The sequence below is a fragment of the Bombina bombina genome, chromosome 9 (genome assembly GCF_027579735.1).
Source record: "Bombina bombina isolate aBomBom1 chromosome 9, aBomBom1.pri, whole genome shotgun sequence".
Lineage (NCBI taxonomy): Eukaryota > Metazoa > Chordata > Amphibia > Anura > Bombinatoridae > Bombina > Bombina bombina.
The window spans coordinates 278,619,657-278,644,033 of record NC_069507.1 but is presented as its reverse complement, the minus strand read 5'-3'; the positions used below and the strand labels follow the sequence as shown (position 1 = coordinate 278,644,033).

The 24,377-nt window shown below is 39.4% G+C and overlaps 1 protein-coding gene across 1 annotated transcript in view; it reads right to left on the bottom strand.

Moving 5' to 3' along the window:
• The window catches only part of LOC128640333 (tyrosine-protein phosphatase non-receptor type 6), a 411,611-nt gene that overhangs the window by 358,416 nt on the left and 28,818 nt on the right, over window positions 1-24,377 (bottom strand). The window lies entirely within an intron of this gene.

Sequence of the window (24,377 nt, the reverse complement as noted above, 5' to 3'; positions counted from 1 at the left end):
TGTGATTACCTTGTATCTAAGCCTCTGCAGACTGCACCTTATCTCAGTTATATTAATACACATTTTACCTCTGTGATTACCTTGTATCTAACCCTCTGCAGACTGCTCCTTATCTCAGTTATATTAATATACTTTTTACCTCTGTGATTACCTTCTATCTAAGCCTCTGCAGACTGCTCCTTATCTCAGTTATATTAATATACTTTTTACCTCTGATTACCTTGTATCTAAGCCTCTGCAGACTGCTCCTTATCTCAGTTATATTAATATACTTTTTACCTCTGTGATTACCCTGTATCTAAGCCTCTGCAGACTGCCCCTTATCTCAGTTATATTAATACACTTTTTACCTCTGTGATTACCTTGTATCTAAGCCTCTGCAGACTGCACCTTATCTCAGTTATATTAATACACATTTTACCTCTGTGATTACCTTGTATCTAAGCCTCTGCAGACTGCTCCTTATCTCAGTTATAATAATATACTTTTTACCTCTGTAATTACCTTGTATCTAACCCTCTGCAGACTGCTCCTTATCTCAGTTATATTAATATATGTTTTACCTCTGTGATTACCTTGTATCTAAGCCTCTGCAGACTGCTCCTTATCTCAGTTATATTAATACACATTTTACCTCTGTGATTACCTTGTATCTAAGCCTCTGCAGACTGCTCCTTATCTCAGTTATATTAATATATGTTTTACCTCTGTGATTACCTTGTATCTAACCCTCTGCAGACTGTTCCTTATCTCAGTTATATTAATATACGTTTTACCTCTGTGATTACCCTGTATCTAAGCCCCTGCAGACTGCCCCTTATCTCAGTTATATTAATATACTTTTTACCTCTGTGATTACCCTGTATCTAACCCTCCGCAGACTGCCTCTTATCTCAGTTATATTAATATACTTTTTACCTCTGTGATTACCCTGTATCTAAGCCTCTGCAGACTGCCCCTTATCTCAGTTATATTAATATACTTTTTACCTCTGTGATTACCCTGTATCTAACCCTCTGCAGACTGCTCCTTATCTCAGTTATATTAATATACTTTTTACCTCTGTGATTACCCTGTATCTAAGCCTCTGCCGACTGCTCCTTATCTCAGTTATATTAATATACTTTTTACTTCTGTGATTACCCTGTAGCTAAGCCTCTGCAGACTGCTCCTTATCTCAGTTATATTAATATACTTTTTAGCTCTGTGATTGCCCTGTATCTAAGCCTCTGCAGACTGCCGCTTATCTCAGTTATATTAATATACTTTTTACCTCTGTGATTATCCTGTATCTAAGCTTCTGCAGACTGCCCCTTATCTCAGTTATATTAATATACTTTTTACCTCTGTGATTACCTTGTATCTAAGCCTCTGCAGACTGCTCCTTATCTCAGTTATAGTAATACACATTTTACCTCTGTGATTACCTTGTATCTAAGCCTCTGCAGACTGCCCCTTATCTCAGTTATATTAATATACTTTTTACCTCTGTGATTACCTTGTATTTAAGCTTCTGCAGACTGCTCCTTATCTCAGTTATATTAATATACTTTTTACCTCTGTGATTACCATGTATCTAACCCTCTGGAAACTGCCCCCTTATTTCAGTTCTTTTGACAGACTTGCATTTAGCCAATCAGTGCTCACTCCACGGTAAATTCACGTGCATGAGCTCAATGTTATCTCTATGACACACATGAACTAACGCCCTCCAGTGGTGAAAAACTGTCAAAATGCATTTAGATTAGAGGTGGTCTTCAAGGTCTAAGAAATTAGCATATGAACCTCCTAGGTTTAGCTTTCAACTAAGAATACCAAGAGAACAAAGCAAAATTGGTGATAAAAGTAAATTGGAAAGTTGTTTAAAATTACATGCCCTATCTGAATCATAAAAGGTTTTTTTTTGGACTTGACTGTCCCTTTAAGTTTTAATGGTAAAGAAAATAAAATAATACACACACCAAACTCCCTCTTGACAAACTGAACTCTGAGGGGAATGGGCCTCACTCTGGGAACCCCTCTCAACAAAGCAATCATCTGCACATCACCATTGTTCACTTTCCTCTAGCGGAGGCAACAATAAGACTGACTACCATAGAGGTGGGAGGGGTTATATAGAGCTCTGGGGGTTTGGGAATCTTTGCATCCTCCTAGTGGTAGGTAAGGTAATTTCCAGGAGTAATGGATCATGGACTCTTACCAACTTTATGAAAGAAATATATATCACATCATACTGTTTTGTTTTTTTTGGGGAAAAGAAATTAATAACATCATTTAAGATTACGCAGAATCCACAAAATGGTTTCATTTGTACAAGATCAACAGAAGTAATACTTGACTAACCAATTAATTATCAATATTGTTCTGAATACTCCACTCAGGAGACCATACCTTATTACACCTTTAAAAACATTAACAGAAAAAGGTTAGCTTGACATATATAGATGGCATAAGGGTGATAACTAAAAAGATAGGGAAAGACAAAAGAAACAAAAGGGGGTGATAACGGCCTCCGCTTATCTCTTTTTAGCACAAGATAGACTAAATACCATGAGGTCCACCTACTAAAGGGATCTCTAAACTTCCCCCTAAACAGTTATGTTCACGTATTAAATATGTCTAAACTAGTTATTGGAAAAGTCTTTCACTACTTCTGTTGAGAAATCAGGGTTTTACAAAAAAAAAGGGCAAGATCAAAAAATGATATACTTCTAAACAAATTGTGGATATTAATCGTAATCCCATAACCATAAGTCATTATTGGTTAATAAATGAAAAACTAAGTTTGAGAATATTCCATACTCCAGAGGGGATGGTCCGAGGAACGGGAGGGAGAGGGAGTGAGTGAGAAGAGGGGAAACATTTTTTTTTTAAGGAAAGAGAGGTGGGGGGCACAACTACCCAGTTCCATTCTGCCAGCTTACTGGGAACAGGCCTTGTTCAATTTGCTATGAGAGCCAAATGGGGCGACAGCTTGAGATTGCACCTCTGAGGGTACAGATAAAATTGTCTTTTCCAACTTTATAAAGAAACTTTGGTACAATTTAGATTGAAAATTTACAATGAAAACCAAGTACAGAGTCATTTGTGTATGAACAATTTTGATAAAGTCGTTAAAATTAGGCCCCTATCACTCTTCCACTTTTTAAGGATTACATTTTTACCTATCAAAATAATTGTATTTCTTTCATGTAATTGGCAAGAGTCCATGAGCTAGTGACGTATGGGATATACAATCCAAAGTTTCCCAAACCTCAAAATGCCTATAAATACACCCCTCACCACACCCACAATTCAGTTTTACAAACTTTGCCTCCTATGGAGGTGGTGAAGTAAGTTTGTGCTTGATTTCTATGATAGGCGCTACTAAGCATTCTGAAGCACAATTCCTCTCAGAGTACAGTGTTTGTCAGAGGGATGTGAAAGAGAGTATCGCCTATTGATTTTATGGTTTCACTCATGGGAAATATTTTCAAGGGTTCTCTGTTATCTTTCGTAGGGATTCATCTCCTACCTCCCTTTTCAGATAGACGATATACTCTTATACCATTACCTCTGCTGATAGTTTTCAGTACTGGTTTGGCTATCTGCTATATGTGGATGGGTGTCTTTCGGTAAGTATGTATCATTATTTAAGTCACTCTCAGCTATGGTTTGGCGCGTTATGTATTATATACAGTTTTAAATATATGTATTACTTATATTTGCCATGAGTCAGGTCTATGTGTATTTCCTTTTGCAGACTATCAGTTTCAATTTAGGAAGCATGTTTTAGGAAGTTATTTTTCTTACCTGGGGTATAGTCCTTTTTTTTCAAATTGACTGTTTTTCATTAAATTTTGCGGGTAAAATTAGGTTTGCGAGGTTAGAAAATGCTGTTATTTATTACGTCATTCTTGGCGCAAGAATATTTTTTGCGTGAAGGTACGTCTTTGATGACGCAAATTCGTCATTTCCGGCGTCTTAGTTGACGTCAGGTTTCTTTGCACAGGGTTGTGTCTGTTATGACGCGAGTTGCATCATTTCCGGATGTTGTTGGCGCCAAAAAAATGTCAACTTCCTTTTGCGTTGTGCGTCATACTTGGCACCAAAAAATTTAGTTTATTTTTCACCCCACTTCCTATATGCCTCTTGCCTTCTATATGTTCAGAGGGCTATGCTGTTTGCATTTTTCCCATTCCCGAAACTGCCATATAAGGAAATTGATAATTTTGGTTTAATGTTGTTTTTTCTTTTACATTTTGCAAGATGTCTCAATCTGATCCTGTCTCAGAAGCAACTGTTGGAACCCTGCTGCCTGATTACAGTTCAACCATGTAACAGTTGTCATGATAAGCTTTTGCATGCAGAACACGTTTCTATCAGTACTAGTACAGTTTCTGTTGTTCCTTCAACATCTAATGTACATGATATCCCTGTTGATATGAACAATTATATTGTTGATGCGATACAGAAGGCTTTGTCTGCTATTGTCTGCTATTCTGCCTTCTAATAAACGTAAAAGGTCTTTTAAAACTTCTCATAAAGTTGATAATATTTCTTATGATAGACAACATACTGAAGTATCCTCCTCTGATGAGGATCTCTCTGATTCAGAAGATCCTACCTCAGACATTGACACTGACAAAACTACTTATCTTTTCAAGATTGAGTATATTCGTTCCTTGTTAAAAGAAGTGTTGGTTACATTGGATATTGAGGAGTCTAGTCCTCTTGATATCAAAACTAGTAGACGTTTAAATTATGTTTATAAACCTCCTGTGGTTACTCCTGAGGTTTTTCCAGTTCCTGATGCTATTTCTGATGTGATTGCTAAGGAATGGATTAAGCCTGGTACTTCTTTCATTCCTTCTTCTCGTTTTAAAAGGTTGTACCATTTGCCAGTGGCTAGATTAGAGTTTTGGGAAAAAGTCCCCAAAGTTGACGGGGCTATTTCTACTCTTGCCAAACGTAATACTATTCCTATGGAAGACAGTACATCTTTTAAAGATCCTTTAGATAGGAAACTTGAATCATATCTAAGGAAAGCTTATTTATTTTCTGGCTATCTTCTCAGGCCTGCCATTTCTATGGCTGATGTTGCGACTGCATCAACCTTTTGGTTGGATAGCCTAGCACAACAGGAAACAGATCCTGATTTGTCTAGAATTGCTTGTTTACTTCAACATGCTAATCATTTTATCTGTGATGATATTTTTTATATCAAAATTGATGTTAAATCTATAGCCTCTATTTATCAATCTGTCAACTTACCTGCATTCGACAGCACCAATACGCTCGCCTAAGATCGCCTAACATCGCTGCTGCGGACCTGAATACGTTCTCCAAAATTATCAAAAAAGCTGTCAAAAAGCTGCGCACCAAGTACGGAGCGATGAGCAACGGACTGTTGTTAACTAACAGTCCTCGATCTCGCTGCTCTTCGGCTTTTTTACAGCTTTCTTGGTACCCTGTCACTAAACACCCACACTATACTATACTGTTTACCCCCTAAACCGCCGTTCACGGACCCCGCCGCAACTAAATAAATTGTTTACCCCCTAAACCGCCACTCCCAGAGCCCACCGCAACTCTAATAAATGTATTAACCCCTAAACCACCGCTCCCGGAGCCCACCGCCACCTACATTATACATATTAACCCCTAATCTGCCGCCACCTACATAAAGTTATTAACCCTATACTGCCACTCCCGGACCCCGCCGCAACTAAATAAAGTGTTTAACCCCTAAACCGCTGCTCCTGGAGCCACCTACATTATATTTATTAACCCCTAATCTGCCCCCCCTACACCGCCGCCACCTACATTATATTTATTAACCCCTAATCTGCCCCCCCTACACCGCTGCCACTATAATAAAGTTATTAACCCTTAAATCTAAGTCTAACCCTAACACACCCTAACGTAAATATAATTTAAATAAATATAAATAAATATAACTTTCATTAAATAAATTATTCCTATTTAAAACTAAATACTTACCTATAAAATAAACCCTAAGCTAGCTACAATATAACTAATAGTTACATTGTAGCTAGCTTAGGGTTTATTTTTATTTTACAGGCAAGTTTGTATTTATTTTAACTAGGTAGAATAGTTATTAAATAGCTATTACCTATTTAATAACTACCTAGATAAAATAAATACAAAAGTACCTGTAAAATAAAACCTAACCTAAGTTACAATTACACCTAACACTACACTATAATTAAATGAATTCCCTAAATTAACTACAATTAAATACAATTAAATAAAATTAACTAAAGTACAAAACCCCCCTACTAAATTACAGAAAATAATAAAATAATTACAAGAATTTTAAACTAATTACACCTAATCTAATCCCCCTAATAAAAAAAAAAAGCCCCCCAAAATAATAAATAGCCCTACCCTATGCTAAATTACAAATAGCCCTTAAAAGGGCTTTTTGAGGGACATTGCCCCAAAGTAATCAGCTCTTTTACCTGTAAAAAATAGTACAATACCCCACCAACATTAAAACCCACCACCCACATACCCAACCCTACTCTAAAACCCACCCAATCCCCCCTTAAAAAAACCTAACACTAACCCCTTGAAGATCACCCAACCTTGAGAAGTTTTCACCCAACTGGGCCGAAGTCCTCAACAAAGCCGGGCAAAGTGGTCCTCCAGACGGGCAGAAGTCTTCATCGAAGCCGGGCAGAAGAGGTCCTCCAGACGGGCAGAAGTCTTCATCCAGACGGCATCTTCTATCTTCATCCATCCGGCGCAGAGCGGCTCCATCTTCAAGACATCCGACGCGGAGCATCCTTTTCTGGCGACGTCTTCTTCCCGAAGAAGCCAATCGGAATTAAGGTAGGAAAAATCCTATTGGTTGATGCAATCAGCCAATAGGAATGAGCTTGCATTCTATTGGCTGATTGGAACAGCCAATAGAATGCGAGCTCAATCCTATTGGCTGATTGGATCAGCCAATAGGACTGAACTTTAATCCTTTTGGCTGATTGCATCAACCAATAGGATTTTTCCACATTAATTCCGATTGTCTGATAGAATTCTATCAGCCAATCGGAATTCAAGGGACACCATCTTGGATGACGTAATTTAAAGGAACATTCATTCGGGAAGAAGACGTCGCCAGAAGAGGATGCTCCGCGTCGGATGTCTTGAAGATGGACCCGCTCCGCGCCAGATGGATGAAGATAGAAGATGCCATCTGGATGAAGACTTCTGCCCATCTGGAGGACCTCTTCTGCCCGTCTGGAGGACCACTTTCGCCCGGCTTCGTTGAGGACTTCGCCCCGGTTGGGTGAAGACTTCTCAAGGTAGGGTGATCTTCAAGGGGTTAGTGTTAGGTTTTTTAAGGGGGGATTGGGTGGGTGGTGGGTTTAAATGTTGGGGGGGTATTGTACTTTTTTTTACAGGTAAAAGAGCTAATTACTTTGGGGCGATGCCCTGCAAAAAGCCCTTTTAAGGGCTATTTGTAATTTAATATAGGGTAGGGCTTTTTTATTTTGGGGGGCTTTTTTATTTTATTAGGGGGATTAGATTAGGTGTAATTAGTTTAAAAATCTTGTAATTATTTTATTATTTTCTGTAATTTAGTGGGTTTTTTGTTTGTACTTTAGTTTTTATTTAATTGTATTTAATTGTAGTTAATATAGGTAATTAATTTAATTATAGTGTAGTGTTAGGTGTAATTGTAACTTAGGTTAGGTTTTATTTTACAGGTAACTTTGTATTTATTTTAGCTAGGTAGTTATTAAATAGTTGATAACTATTTAATAACTATTGTGGCTAGTTAAAATAAATACAAACTTGTCTGTAAAATAGAAATAAACCCTAAGCTAGCTACAATGTAACTATAAGTTATATTGTAGCTAGTTTAGGGTTTATTTTATAGCTAAGTATTTAGTTTTAAATAGGAATAATTTAGTTATATTTATTTAAATTTTATTTAAGTTAGGGGGTGTTAGGGTTAGGGTTAGACTTAGGTTTAGGGGTTAATAAATTTAATATAGTGGCGGCGGTGTAGGGGGGGCAGATTAGGGGTTAATAAATATAATGTAGGTGGCGGCGGGGTCCGTGAGCGGCGGTTTAGGGGTTAAACACTTTATTTAGTTGCGGCGGGGTCCGTGAGCGGCGGTTTAGGGGTTAATACGTTTATTAGAGTGGCGGTGGGCTCCGGGAGCGGCGGTTTAGGGGTTAATAAGTATAATGTAGGTGGTGGCGGTGTAGGGGGGGCAGATTAGGGGTGTTTAGACTCGGGGTACATGTTAGGGTGTGTAACATATCTCAGCCTAATGTCACTATCCCTTTAAGACTGCCTTTCCTGACTCTGACACTCATGCTGTTTTGGGCAGTATTTACATTCAGCTTGCCTGCCTGATTAATCATTCATGCACCTGATTCCCTCAGCCTCTTTTTAAGCCTTCTCGGGTCTAATGTGCTTTGCATTAACTTTAAAGTTGTGATCCTGAACAACAGAGGTCTGTGACTGTTTCCTGCATGAATTCTACCAACTTATTCAAGCTACAGCCTTTCCTATGCTTAAAATCATCAAATCGCAAGTATCCAAATAATTCCATTTTGTTACCTGGACACTGCTACTTAACAAACTCTGAACTTTATTATAAATCAAGTATACTTTTAGTTATCATCACTCTCTAATTATTACAACAGCATCTTACTCAGAACTTTATAACTATTCTCTGCTACAAGTTGTCATAGCTGAAATATCATTCTACAAATATGTTAACATATTCAGAACTCTGCATCTATGTGTTCAGTTAAAAGCTTTCATGTGATTCTCCACTATATGCACAAACAGTAATTGATGCCTAAAACTTGCAACTTGACTATCACCTGTGCTGCTCTGCTTATTACTGACATACAGCTATATATAATATTATGTACTGTGAACCTGCAACAAACCTTAGTTTGCATCTAAGTGTCAATCTTCTACCAGTTTACTCTGAAGCCTGAACATTCCACATTGCTATATTTTTCTCTCATTGAATCCTGCAGCTACTCCTATTAACTAACTATAAGTCACAGTGAAGCCAGAATATATTGTATACAAATGTTGCACTCTCCATGAATTCTACAATAACTTCTAGCAACTATGAATCACAGAATATCATCTATCCACGTCCAGGATACTCTTCCCCGGGTCAGGGGTCGGTGTCTTCAAATCCCTACCACTGCCCTGAGGGTCTGTGTCCTCAACGCATGTACACCGGAACATGACAGAAAGTTAATGCCTAAAAAAGGGATCCGCAGTGGTAGTGGATGCACTGTCCCTCAAAGGAAAATAAAAAATTACAACCTATCTCAGACCCAAGCTATCCCTAAAGGAAAAACAGAAGATTTTCATACTTTTAAAAATTTAAAGACACAGTACTCCCATTCTAGACTATCCTCTACTCATGTTCGTGATTTCCATTTTGGTGAAACTGATTCTGAATCTGACTATGAAAATGAAGAGGAAGTATCCATAGATTCAGCAGAAAAAAATCAGATCTTTAAAGATTTAAAGAGACAGAACCACTTTTCTAGAATTTCATCTACTCATGTTCGTGACTTCCAATTTGGTGAAACCGATTCTGAACCTGACTATGAAAATGAAGAGAATGTATCCATAGATTCAGCAGAAAAAAATCAGATCTTTAAAGATTTAAAGAGACAGAACCACTTTTCTAGTATTTCATCTACTCATGTCCGTGACTTCCATTTTGGTGAAACTGATTCTGAGTCTGACTATGTAAATGAAGAGGATGTATTCATAGATTTAGCAGAAAAAAATAATACCTTTAAAGATTTAAAGAGATAGGACTACTGTTCCAGAATACCATATACTCCTCCTGTTTGTGATTCCCATCCTGGTGATACTGACTCTGAGTCTGAATATGTCAGCGAGGAGGATGACTTCACAGATCCAGCTGAACTGGCACTAGACTGGTATGAGCGCAACTTTAATTCACCACAAACTCAGACTAAACCTCAACCTATTGGCTATAATGACATCCTTGGTAGCTATATTTACAATATAGATGATACAGACAGCTCCCATCATGAAACCTCTCATGGAAATACTGATCTTCCTATTTCTGATATTCCCATGGATTCTGTAGATTGGACAGATTCAGAGCTGGAAGAAGAGACATCTGGTTTACAGACTGCTGTTTGGAGAAATGGTCCCCTCAACTACTATGATGATTTATTACTTCAGAATTATGCATCCAGTGATGAAGAGGATTTCTGTTCTCAACCTGATATAAGGTACTCCAGGCCACAGTGGTACCACCCTAAGAAGCCTCATATTGGGAAGAAATATCAGTTATCTAAGCTCTCTAAAAAAAAGAAGAAAAAGAAAATCTTTCTGCCTACAGAAAATCAGAATCGTAAAGAGGAAACTCAGCCTGAATCTCCTGTTTCATTTTCTGTTGTGCCAGATCCTCTATTGCCTCATGACACACTCCACACCAAGCTGGATGTTGTCTCTAGTCACCATCAGTCTGTTTTTGAAGCACTTAATGGTTTATCTTCTCAAACTCTACAATTACAAACACTGCTTTCAACTACTGATTCCTTACATCCCTCTCATGCTGCCTCAAAGTCTGTAAACCCTGTGCTAGAAGCAAAAGATAATTTTGTTCCAGATATACAACCTTTCAGTTTTCCAGAGGTAGTCCCTGGAGAATTTAGCCCTGAAATTCAAACTCAAATAAGTATGCCTGCTGAACCCCAGAAAACCTCTCAGTCAGAATCTTGTATCACAATTCCTCCGAGAGTGGCATATTTCAGTACACTCCACCTTTTCAAAATTCTTCTGTTACTGCATCTAAGAAAATGTTTTCCTTGGGAGATACTGCGCATCAACCTACATTTTCTACTACATCTGTTCCCTGTACAGGAATTCCTGATACTGAACCCTGTGAGGACAACATTGAACCTAGTTCGCAAGTGGACGTTCTTGACCCTGAAACTTGTACAAAATTTCAAGAAGATTCCCCAGTGGCTATTCCTGTCCCTGTTTTCCATGATGATACTACTAAACCTGTCATCAAGGTGGACTCTCCTGTTTTAGACCCTGGTATGGGTATTCCTTTGTTTAACCCAGAAATGGGTGTAATAATACTTGATCCTGAAGATAGCCATGCCCTCTGCTCAGAAGCGAGTATGGTTCTTGGCTCTAAAGTGGATCTTGTAAATTCTTCGTTTGTGAACCCTGAAGAAAGCCTTGCCCTCTGCTCAGAAGAGAGTATGGTTCCTGGCTCTAAAGTGGGTTCTTTTTCTTTTTCTATAGTTGAACCTTGCCCTGGCATGGGCATTCCTTCACCCGATCCTACTGAGGATATTCCTGAACCTTGCCCAGATGTGGATATTCCTGAACCTTGCCCAGATGTGGGTACTTCTGAACCTTGCCCTGGTGTGGGCATTTCTTCACCTGCATGGGCATTCCTTCAACTGATCCTACTGAGGATATTCCTGAACCTTGCCCAGATGTGGGTATTCCTGAACCTTGCCCTGGTGTGGGCATGTCTTCACCTGATCCTACTGAGGATATTCCTGAACCTTGCCCAGATGTGGGTATTCCTGAACCTTACCCTGGTGTGGGCATTCATATACCTGATCCTAGTGAGGTCACTCTTGATTCTGAATCCAGTAAAGACACATTTAATATTGAACCAGAAGAATGCAAGAGCTGGTCAACTCTTGCTCGCTACACTCCTATCTCCTACTTTGAAGAAAGCCCTGCTGTTGGGTTAGAAGTGGCTATAGCTTTTTCTTTTGGAGTATATCTAATCCTCAGCCAAGAGGTTAATTCTGAGGATACTCAAATCTCTGACCCAAAGGTGGTTAATCTGGTTATCCATCCAGAATGCTGCATCTCTATTTCTCAAGTTGAGGAAAGCCTATTCATATGTCTAGGACTTGGTGCCTTTTCATTGGCTGTGTACATGGTCATCTATCATGAAGAACATCCGCCTATCAACTCTCAGGATGATTCTGTGGTAGAAAGCTCATTGTATGTCACGTTTATGCATTCTCACGATGACTACAAGAAAGATGACTTCAAGTTTTACTCTCATCATTGTCAAGATCTTTTGATACCTGAATTCCATGGCCTTTGCTTTGTCATTTTACTTTTCAGTTAAAAGCTTTCATGTGATTCTCCAATATATGCACAAACAGTAATTGATGCCTAAAACTTGCAACTTGACTATCACCTGTGCTGCTCTGCTTATTACTGACATACAGCTCTATATAATATTATGTACTGTGAACCTGCAACAAACCTTAGTTTGCATATATATGCACAAACAGTAATTAATGCCTAAAACTTGCAACTTGTCTATCACCTGTGCTGCTCTGCTTATTACTGACATACAGCTCTATATAATATTATGTACTTTGAACCTGCAACAAACCTTAGTTTGCATCTAAGTGTCAATCTTCTACCAGTTTACTCTGAAGCCTGAACATTCCACATTGCTATATTTTTCTCTCATTGAATCCTGCAGCTACTCCTATTAACTAACTATAAGTCACAGTAAAACCAGAATATATTGTATACAAATGTTGCACTCTCCATGAATTCTACAATAACTTCTAGCAACTATGAATCACAGCATATCATCTATCCACGTCCAGGATACCCTGAGGGTCTGTGTCCTGAATGCATGTACACCGGAAAATGACAGGGTGTTAGGTGTAGACGTTCCCATAGGAATCAATGGGATATCGGGCAGCAGCGAACATAAGCTTTTGCTGCTTTCAGACTCCCATTGATTCCTATGGCATCCACCGCCTCCAGGGCGGCGGATTGAAAACTAGGTACGCTGGGCCGGAATAGTGCCGAGCGTACCTGCTAGTTTATTGATAACTAGCAAAAATAGTCAGATTGTGCCGAACTTGCATTCGGAACATCTGGAGTGACGTAAGCATAGATCTGTGTCGGACTGAGTCCGGCGGATCGTATGTTACGTCACTAAATTCTACTTTTGCCGGTTTGTAGGGTTTGATAACTAAGGCGAATCAGGCTCGCCACAAATACGCTGTGGAATTCCAGCGTATTTGCGGTTGAAAGCTTGATAAATAGAGGCCTCAGTCCTTAGCTATTTTAGCTAGAAGAGCTTTGTGGCTCAAATCTTGGAATGCTGACATGGTATCTAAGTCTAGTTACTATCTCTTTCTTTCCAAGGTAACAATTTATTTGGTTCTCAGTTGGGTTCAATTATTTCAATTATCACTGGGGGGAATGGATTTGTAAGTTGACACACTAATGGGGGATAGTAAGACAAATGTGTGCTGTGTAGTGGATGAGTGATTAAAACATAACATTTAATCAGAAAATAAATAAAAAAGGAATGGACTATGCCATCAATAAAATACTAAAAAATAGTATATCATACCCCGCTTAGACTATATAGGATATTATATTTCTGGCCTAGTCACAAATATGAGTCCTAGGATAAAATATAGTTTAAAGTCAATGATGTGATGATCTTTATAATGTATTAGCAAACAGCAAGGAGAGAGAACAAGAATACAGACTTTATTCAGCAGCATCCATCTTAACAATAACTGCCCGCCCCCTCCAATCACATGACTAAAATGTTAACTGTTTGTAGTGCACAGAGTGAACTAAGCATAACTACTGAACTTAAACTATAACATAAAGCATACACATCATTACATCTTCCCCTTCAAATATGAAACACTTAATATGAGACAAAGTCTTCCCATATTTTTGGTTTAATAGCTCGACCATAACGAGAGAAAGTAACTGCTGGCTCACTAGCAGTACAATCAGTGTCAGGTTGAGAGTCATTCCCAGCATTATCGCAAGCTGATACACTTATGTTGTCCTCAAAGTCCTCAGTAGACTTTACATCCATGTTAGGGAATTCTGTGCATTCATTGCTTTGCTCTTTATTGTCATTGCTGCTTGGTTCCCCGAGTAAAGTATCAGCTGCAGTGTCTGGTCGAAGATGACGCCTGTTGCGTCTCAGTTTCTGTCCACACTTGGTTTTGATTATATATGACCTTGGTGAATTAGCTTCACTGACAATTCGAGCAGGTTCCCATGTATCCCCAGTGACTCTGTGTCTCACAGCTTGCCCAGCCCTGAGTGGACCAAGTAACTTGGTAGATTTGTCAAAATACAGCTTTTGCTTTTTCATGTTTATGTTCCTCTGACCTGTTACCTGATCCTGTGGGATAGTCTGAGGCTGCAATTTCTGTGGTGCAATAGGCACTGTGGTCCTCAGTGCTCTACCCATGAGCAGCTGTGCAGGTGAACATAAACCCTCCATGGGTGTTGCACTATAGTTTAACAGGCCTAGGTACACATCCTGCCCTGATGATTGTGCTTTTCGGATAATGGATTTGGCTATGACAACATACTTCTCAGCTAAACCATTGGCCTGTGAGTGATACGGACTTACTGGTTTGTGCCTGACTCCCCATTCACGCAGAAAGCACTGGAATTCAGCACTTGAGAATTGCGGGCCATTATCAGACACAAGTTCTTCACACACTCCATGTCTCGAGAGTATTGTTTTGAAAGCCCATATGATTGCTGATGCTTTTAGATTTCTCAGCTGTACTAGCTCAAAGAATTTGCTGTAGTAATCTACTACTATCAGGTAGTGGTTGTCCTCAAAATGAAAAATATCTGTGGCCAGTCTCTGCAATGCCCGTGAAGGAGTGTTCCATGGTGTGAGAGGTTCTTTTGCATTGTTTTTTTGAAATGTCTGGCAGGTTTCACATGTCTTCACAAGTGTCTCAATATCAAGGTCCAAATTAGGCCAGTAAACCACATCCCGTGCTCTGCGCTTACAAAGAGTAATGCCCAAATGTCTCTGGTGAATTTGCTCCAATATTTCTGCCTGCTGTGATTTAGGAATAACAATACGGTCACCCATGAATATGATATCCGTATGAAAGGATAGTTCATTTCTCACAGGCCAGAATCCCTGCAACTCAGGAGAAAGCTTCTTTCGTTTTTCTGGCCAGCCATTGCACATGACACGAATTAGTTTTTCTAGTACTTTATCTTGTTTGGTATCTTGTCTAATTTTTTCCAGCCGTACATCAGCTATTGGAATATTTACTAGTACTGTATGTACCTGTTCTTCCAATTCAGGTTCATCCCGTGCTTCATGTCCTTCTGGAAACACCCTAGACAGCGTATCTGCCATCGGAATTTCCTTTCCTGGTTTATATTTCACTGTGAGATCATACTGTTGTAGTTTCATAACCATCCTCTGCAGGCGTGGAGGTATAGCAGATAGTGGTTTTTGCATGATGTACTCCAATGGTTTGTGATCAGTTTCCACAACCACTGGGCGACCATAGATATACTGGTGAAATTTCTCACATCCATTTACAATGGCCAACATCTCCTTCTCAATTTGAGCATAATTGGCTTGTGTTGTTGTCAGAGCTCGTGAAGCATATGCAACAGGATGTCCTTGTTGCATTAGCACAGCACCTAACCCAAGCTGGGATGCATCCACTTGAAGCACAGTGTCGCAGTTTACGGCAAAATATTTCAGTATTGGCCCGGATGTTTAGTGATCAGTTTTTTACTTTCTCAAATGTCTTTTCCATGTTTGCGTCCCAAGACCAAATAGCATCCCTTTGTAGCAATGCACTTAGTGGGGCTGTCAGCTGAGCGAGGCCCTGAGAAAACTTGGATAGATAATTAAAAATGCCTAATGATGTCTCTAGTTCCTTCCTGGAGGATGGGGCCTTCATGCTAATAACTGCTGTTATCTTCTTTGGATCAGGCTTTAAACCCTCTTTGGTTAGAAGGTGTCCAAAATATGTAACCTCTTCTACCCCAATTTGCATTTTGTTTGGATTGAGTTTAAGATTTTTCTCCCGACACCGCTTGAGTAAGGCAATAAGGTTTTCGTCATGTTCTGTACGATCCTTTCCATAAACCAGCAAATCATCAATTATTACTTCAACACCATGTAGACCAGCAATCAACTCATGTGATTTCTTTTGAAATATCTCCTGAGCAGAAGCAATGCCGAAAGGTACCCTTGTGAAACGCCATCGTCCAAAGGGGGAGTTGAAAGTGGTCAGGTGACTGCTGAGTTCATCAAGACGCAATTGCCAGTAACCAGATTGTGCATCTAGTACACTAAACACTGTTGCTCCTACTAGCTTGTGAGCTATATCATCTATGGTGGGGAGTTTGTAGTGTTCTCTCATTATTACTTTGTTCAAATCACGTGGGTCAATGCAAATACGAATTGCGCCTGTGTTTTTCTTCTCTACCACAACCATAGAACTGACCCATTCTGATGGTTCTGTGACCTTTTTTACTACCCCCAACTTCTCCATCCTAGTTAGTTCTTGTTTGACTTTAGCCTCAAGGGATAGAGGTATTTTCCTTGGGGCATGAATGACAGGCTGTGCACCCTCTTTTATACGTATGCGGCTAATCCCCGAGAGGCACCCTAGGCCTTTGAATAGATCACTGTACTCATGCTTAATGTTGTCCTTTGACAGTTCGCTGCACCCACCATCCACAGCCATAATGATCTTTACAAGTCCAATATCTTTACTTGTTTTTAGACCTAATACTGCTGGGGCTTTTGTTTCTATCACAAACAATTGTAAGACCTTTTCAAATCCCTTGTAAAAACATTTTGCATGGCAGCGACCCATCACTTTCAGCTTTTCACCACCATATCCCAACAGTTTTGGTAGGTCTTGAGTCTCTAAGGGGAATTCATTTCTAAGGAGTTCCAGGTATGTGTGGCTTGGCACACAGTTTACTTGTGCCCCTGTATCTATTTTGAATGTGACTGGAGTTTTGTGAGCCCCTATCTGTAGGGTTACATTTGCTTCATCTGCAGACTTGTGTGATTTCTGTACTGCTGCAAGATATATTGGGGTGCAATCTGAGTCTGACCCTGCATTGTCATCATTGTCCTCTGGCGTGTACAGCCTGTGTTTGTGTCCTTGCAATATGGGAAAACAGTTTACACACCCTGGCAAAATGTCCTCTTTTCTTGCATTTATTACATATCTGCCACCTTGCAGGACAGGCAGCATTTTTGTTGTGCATGTTTCCACAGTAGCCACAGGTTGCTTGTGTATTACTTGTCCCAGTGTCCCACTTGCCTTTTGTCCCCTTGTGTCCTCTTTCTTGCCAGTATCTGCTGCTTTGATTTTCTATAGCACTGATCTGGTGTTGTGTTCCTTCCAGTACCTGCATGTCCTTTCTTGACATTTCATATGCTCTAGCAATCCTGATGGCTTTCTCAAGATTTAAATCTTCTTCCTGCAGCAGTTTTTCCTGAACTTCTTTAAACTTACTGCCCATCAGAATACGGTCTTTTATCATTTCACCTCCATCATAAAAAGCACAGTCTTTGGCAAGCAAGCGCAGCTGTGTCACCCATTCATCCACAGATTCACCTCCACACTGATTCCTCTCATAAAACAGTTTCCTCTGCACTGTGATGTTTTTCCTTGGATTGCAGTATGCTTCAAACTTTGCAAACAATACCTCTGGTTTTTTTTTGTCATCTGCAGTGATATCCCCGCTTGCCTGCCAGGCTCTGCATACATCACGTCCCCTTTTGTCCCACACATATCAAAAAGTGTGCTGCCTTCTGTTGATCAGTCCATCTGTCTGCATCTGGGCCTGCAAACACAAGTTCAATCAGCTCCCTCCACTTTGACCAATTATCAGAAATGTTCCCTGACTCTAAATCCAGAGAAGGAATGTTCTTTGTGTTGCTGTTTGCTGCCATGTCACTTTTCACCCCACTTCTGGTACCATGTGATGATCTTTATAATGTATTAGCAAACAGCAAGGAGAGAGAACATGAATACAGACTTTATTCAGCAGCATCCATCTTAACAATAACTGCCCGCCCCCTCCAATCACATGACTAAAATGTTAACTGTTTGTAGTGCACAGAGTGAACTAAGCATAACTACTGAACTTAAACTATAACATAAAGCATACACATCATTACAAATGATATTCTATATGCTCTATCTTACTTATATGTTAATCTCCACACAATTAAATGAGATACATTAGAAGTAGATTTGTGTACAGTCCTGAGAAGTCCACTAGACTTTTATTGTTAAACCAATACTTGTGATGTTCTTTATCTCTTTCCTGAATTGAAATGTTAACTCCCAGCTTGTCACACACAGGCTTTTGTATACTTATTTAGATCTATTGTGCCTACATTTGTCAGAGTAGCAGAGTCGCACTACCAAACATAATATAGAGACATTGGACACCTTCCTTTTACTAGCTACGCTTCCTGCGACAGCTTAGTTAGTTGCCCACTACACTACTCAAGGTGTGCCTATGCCCTTACCTCCTGGACTCTTGTAGACATATTTTACCCCATGTTTTCAATATATTTCGTTATATATATTTGGGGGGGCAGTGTACCTGTCTCTCTTCACTGTGCCCAAAATTACTATTATTCTCACCTACCTTTCCCAGTACTATTATTTATCTCCTTAGAGAGAACCTTATCAAGTAAAAATCTTACAGCCTTCTATACGCTAAGAATTATAGCTCCACAAGATTTAAGAATTTAGACGCCTAAGCCCGCCCCCCCCCTTTTCCCCTCTCCCCTTTCCCTCTCCCCTTCTTTTCTCCTCCCCTCACCCCTCTTACACGCTTGACTTTGGCGACTTAATTAATACTACATATTCGAGATATAGGTGTCAAGTGAGTTCAGTAGGCCTTATATACTACTCAAAATGCTAGAATAACTTTTATAGTACTTGCATATTTCTTATGGTTAACATTATCACCGCCTTAAGCTGCCAATATTAATTGACTTAGCTATCAACCATAGAATTAACCATTAAAAACTTAGTATCTAGCATTTTCCCCTCCCCTCCCCTTCCCCCCTTCTTTCTCCTCTCTCCTTCCTTTATATATCACACGTTACATTGCTATTTTAGAATTTTGACACCCCTTCTATTTCTCTTTCTGGGACTGCTAATTAGCGTGTTTACCCGCTGAAGTCAGTCAAACGGAGACACCCCAGTTGAGGATCTCCCACATGTTTAAGACAAGGTGTCAAAACTATTAGACTGTGTTGTATAGTAGAACAATGTTATTGTGGTTTTGTATTTATGTATGTTTTTATTTTTATAGTTATCATTCTCATATCTCTGCTGCCTATAACAATTGGGTCACGCTTGATCCATCGCATTAACCATTGTTCATAAATTTATATTTAAGAAAATGAGATTCCTATAAAACCTGCATAACCTATAGTCTTCATATATTTGTATGACCATGTTAATATGCAATCTATGATGTGGAAACAAGCGCCTAGATTTAGAGTTTTGCGGCCAAGGGGGTGCGTTAGCTACGCGGGCTTTTTTCTGGCCGCACCTTTTAAATAACTCTGGTATTGAGAGTTTACAGAATGGCTGGGTTTTCAGTGCGTTAGGCTCCAAAAAGGGAGCGTAGAGCATAATTTAACGCCACTGCAACTCTTGATACCAGAGTTGCTTACGGACGCGGCCAGCTTCAAAAACGTGCTCGTGCACGATTCCCCCATAGAAAACAATGGGGCTGTTTGAGCTGAAAAAAAACCTAACACCTGCAAAAAAAGCCGCGTTCAGCTCCTAACGCAGCCCCATTGTTTTCTATGGGGAAACACTTCCTACGTCTGCACCTAACACCCTAACATGTACCCCGAGTCTAAACACCCCTAACCTTACACTTATTAACCCCTATTTTGCCGCCCCCGCTATCGCTGACCACTGCATATTATTTTTAACCCCTAATCTGCCGCTCCGTACACCGCCGCAACCTACATTATAGCTATGAACCCCTAATCTGCTGTCCCTAACACCGCCGACCCCTATATTAAATGTATTAACCCCTAATCTGCCCCCCACAACGTCGCCGCTACCTACCTACACTTATTAACCCCTAATCTGCCGAGCGGACCGCACCGCTATTATAATAAAGTTATTAACCCCTAATCCGCCTCACTAACCCTATAATAAATAGTATTAACCCCTAATCTGCCCTCCCTAACATCGCCGACACCTAACTTCAAACATTAACCCCTAATCTGCCGACCGGACCTCGCCGCTACTCTATTAAATGTATTAACCCCTAAAGCTAAGTCTAACCCTAACACTAACACCCCCCTAAATTAAATATAATTTAAATCTAACGAAATAAATTAACTCTTATTAAATAAATTATTCATATTTAAAGCTAAATACTTACCTGTAAAATAAACCCTAATATAGCTACAATATAACGAATAATTATATTGTAGCTATTTTAGGATTAATATTTATTTTACAGGCAACTTTGTAATTATTTTAACCAGGTACAATAGCTATTAAATAGTTAAGAACTATTTAATAGTTACCTAGTTAAAATAATTACAAAATTACCTGTAAAATAAATCCTAACCTAAGTTACAATTAAACCTAACACTACACTATCAATAAATAAATTAAATAAATTACCTACAATTAAACCTAACACTACACTATCAATACATTAATTAAATACAATATCTACAAATAAATACAATTAAATAAACTAACTAAAGTACAAAAAATAAAAAAGAACTAAGTTACAAAAAATAAAAAAATATTTACAAACATTAGAAAAAATTACAACAATTTTAAACTAATTACACCTACTCTAAGCCCCCTAATAAAATAACAAAGACCCCCAAAATAAAAAAATGCCCTACCCCATTCTAAATTACTAAAGTTCAAAGCTCTTTTACCTTACCAGCCCTGAACAGGGCCCTTTGCGGGGCATGCCCCAAGAAATTCAGCTCTTTTGCCTGTAAAAAAAACACATACAATACCCCCCCCCCCAACATTACAACCCACCACCCACATACCCCTAATCTAACCCAAACCCCCCTTAAATAAACCTAACACTAAGCCCCTGAAGATCTTCCTACCTTGTCTTCACCTCGCCGGGTTCACCGATCGGTCCAGAAGAGGGTCCGAAGTCTTGATCCAAGCCCAAGCGGGGGGCTGAAGAGTGACGTCCAACCTCGGGCTGAAGTCTGGATCCAAGCGGCGGCTGAAGAAATCCATCATCGGGCTGAAGTCGGAAGTCCATCATCGGGATGAAGTCTTCTATCAAGCCGCATCTTCAATCTTCTTTCTTCTGGAGTGGAGCGGAGCCATCTTCTTCCAAGCCGACGCGGAACATCCTCTTCAACCGACGACTAGACGACGAATGACGGTTCCTTTAAGGGACGTCATCCAAGATGGCGTCCCTCGAATTCTGATTGGCTGATAGGATTCTATCAGCCAATCGGAATTAAGGTAGGAATATTCTGATTGGCTGATGGAATCAGCCAATCAGAATCAAGTTCAATCCGATTGGCTGATCCAATCAGCCAATCAGATTGAGCTCGCATTCTATTGGCTGTTCCGATCAGCCAATAGAATGCAAGCTCAATCTGATTGGCTGATCGGATCAGCCAATCGGATTGAACTTGATTCTGATTGGCTGATTCCATCAGCCAATCAGAATATTCCTACCTTAATTCCGATTGGCTGATAGAATCCTATCAGCCAATCGGAATTCGAGGGACGCCATCTTGGATGACGTCCCTTAAAGGAACCATCATTCGTCGTCTAGTCGTCGGTTGAAGAGGATGTTCCGCGTCGGCTTGGAAGAAGATGGCTCCGCTCCGCTCCAGAAGAAAGAAGATTGAAGATGCGGCTTGATAGAAGACTTCATCCCGATGATGGACTTCCGACTTCAGCCCGATGATGGATTTCTTCAGCCGCCGCTTGGATCCAGACTTCAGCCCGAGGATGGACGTCACTCTTCAGCCCCCCGCTTGGGCTTGGATCAAGACTTCGGACCCTCTTCTGGACCGATCGGTGAACCTGGCGAGGTGAAGACAAGGTAGGAAGATCTTCAGGGGCTTAGTGTTAGGTTTATTTAAGGGGGGTTTGGGTTAGATTAGGGGTATGTGGGTGGTGGGTTGTAATGTTGGGGGGGGGTATTGTATGTGTTTTTTTTACAGGCAAAAGAGCTGAATTTCTTGGGGCATGCCCCGCAAAGGGCCCTGTTCAGGGCTGGTAAGGTAAAAGAGCTTTGAACTTTAGTAATTTAGAATAGGGTAGGGCATTTTTTTATTTTGGGGTCTTTGTTATTTTATTAGGGGGCTTAGAGTAGGTGTAATTAGTTTAAAATTGTTGTAATTTTTTCTAATGTTTGTAAATAGCTTTTTATTTTTTGTAACTTAGTTCTTTTTTATTTTTTGTACTTTAGTTAGTTTATTTAATTGTATTTATTTGTAGATATTGTATTTAATTAATGTATTGATAGTGTAGTGTTAAGTTTAATTGTAGGTAATTGTAGGTAGTTTATTTAATTTATTTATTGATAGTGTAGTGTTAGGTTTAATTGTAGATAATTGTAGGTAGTTTATTTAATTTATTTATTGATAGTGTAGTGTTAGGTTTAATTGTAACTTAGGTTAGGATTTATTTTACAGGTAATTTTGTAATTATTTTAACTAGGTAACTATTAAATAGTTCTTAACTATTTAATAGCTATTGTACCTGGTTAAAATAATTACAAAGTTGCCTGTAAAATAAATATTAATCCTAAAATAGCTACAATATAATTATTCGTTATATTGTAGCTATATTAGGGTTTATTTTACAGGTAAGTATTTAGCTTTAAATAGGAATAAGTTATTTAATAAGAGTTAATTTATTTCGTTAGAATAAAATTATATTTAACTTAGGGGGGTGTTAGGGTTAGGGTTAGAATTAGCTTTAAGGGTTAAAAAATGTATTAGAATAGCGGTGAGCTCCGGTCGGCAGATTAGGGGTTAATTATTGTAGGTAGCTGGCGGCGACGTTGTGGGGGGCAGATTAGAGGTTAATAAATATAATATAGGGGTCGGCGGTGTTAGGGGCAGCAGATTAGGGGTACATAAGGATAACGTAGGTGGCGGCGCTTTGCGGTCGGCAGATTAGGGGTTAATTATTGTAGGTAGCTGGCGGCGACGTTGTGGGGGGCAGGTTAGAGGTTAATAAATATAATATAGGGGTCGGCGGTGTTAGGGGCAGCAGATTAGGGGTACATAAGGATAACGTAGGTGGCGGTCGGCAGATTAGGGGTTAAAAAAATGTAAAAGAGTGGCGGCGATGTGGGGGGGCCTCGGTTTAGGGGTACATAGGTAGTTTATGGGTGTTAGTGTACTTTAGAGCACAGTAGTTAAGAGCTTTATGAACCGGCGTTAGCCCAGAAAGCTCTTAACTACTGACTTTTTTCTGCGGCTGGAGTTTTGTCGTTAGATTTCTAACGCTCACTCCAGACACGACTCTAAATACCGGAGTTAGAAAGATCCCATTGAAAAGATAGGATACGCAATTGACGTAAGGGGATCTGCGGTATGGAAAAGTCGCGGCTGGAAAGTGAGCGTTAGACCCTTTCATGACTGACTCCAAATACCGGCGGTAGCCTAAAACCAGCGTTAGGAGCCTCTAACGCTGGTTTTGACGGCTACCGCAAAACTCCAAATCTAGGCCAAGGACTTGAATATTAGACTTGAGTTGCTAATTGTAATCTATTCATCATCCTTGTATTACAACTTACTGTCTTGTACCACTTCTTTGTTGTAACTATACTCAGAATCTCAATAAAAGAAATATTTAATAAAAAAAAAAAATACTAAAAAATAGTGCTATTGTGATTGGCTAATAATTATTGCTTCACTGTAATCGACCATCTGATTGGTCATAGGTCCTTTAAATAAGCTGTGTAACGGAGCGGTCAGCGCCTCTGAAAAAGCAGTTGTGAAACGCGCATCAGGCGTTCGCACTGCCTCCTCTTATCCTGTTACAAGATTAGTTAAACTGTTGGCCTTTCTGGCAATTTTTTAGACTAGTTCGTGGGACTGAGTTTTTCAATAGAGCTTAATCGTTTGAGAAGCCCTTAGGTTCATCCATCTTTATTGGTGATAATTTGCTCAGACTCTCTCCCCTGCTACCTTAAGCATTTATGGAGCACTTACTACTAGTCTATACTTATACTTTTATATCGTTATTTAATTGTCTCTTTTAATACAGGTTGGTTGCTGTATTAAAGATGAGAGGAGCCAGTGTGTCTATTGTTGACACTTTTTTAGTATTTTATTGATGGCATAGTCCATTCCTTTTTTATTTATTTTCTTATTAAAAGTTATGTTTTAATCACTCATCCACTACACAGCACACATTTGTCTTACTATCCCCCATTAGTGTGCCAATTTATGCTTCTCCTTTTTCTTTCTTTGCATTATAATTTTGTATTGTGACAGTGATATAACCTGTATTGTGACAGTGATATAACCTGTATTGTGACAGTGATATAACCT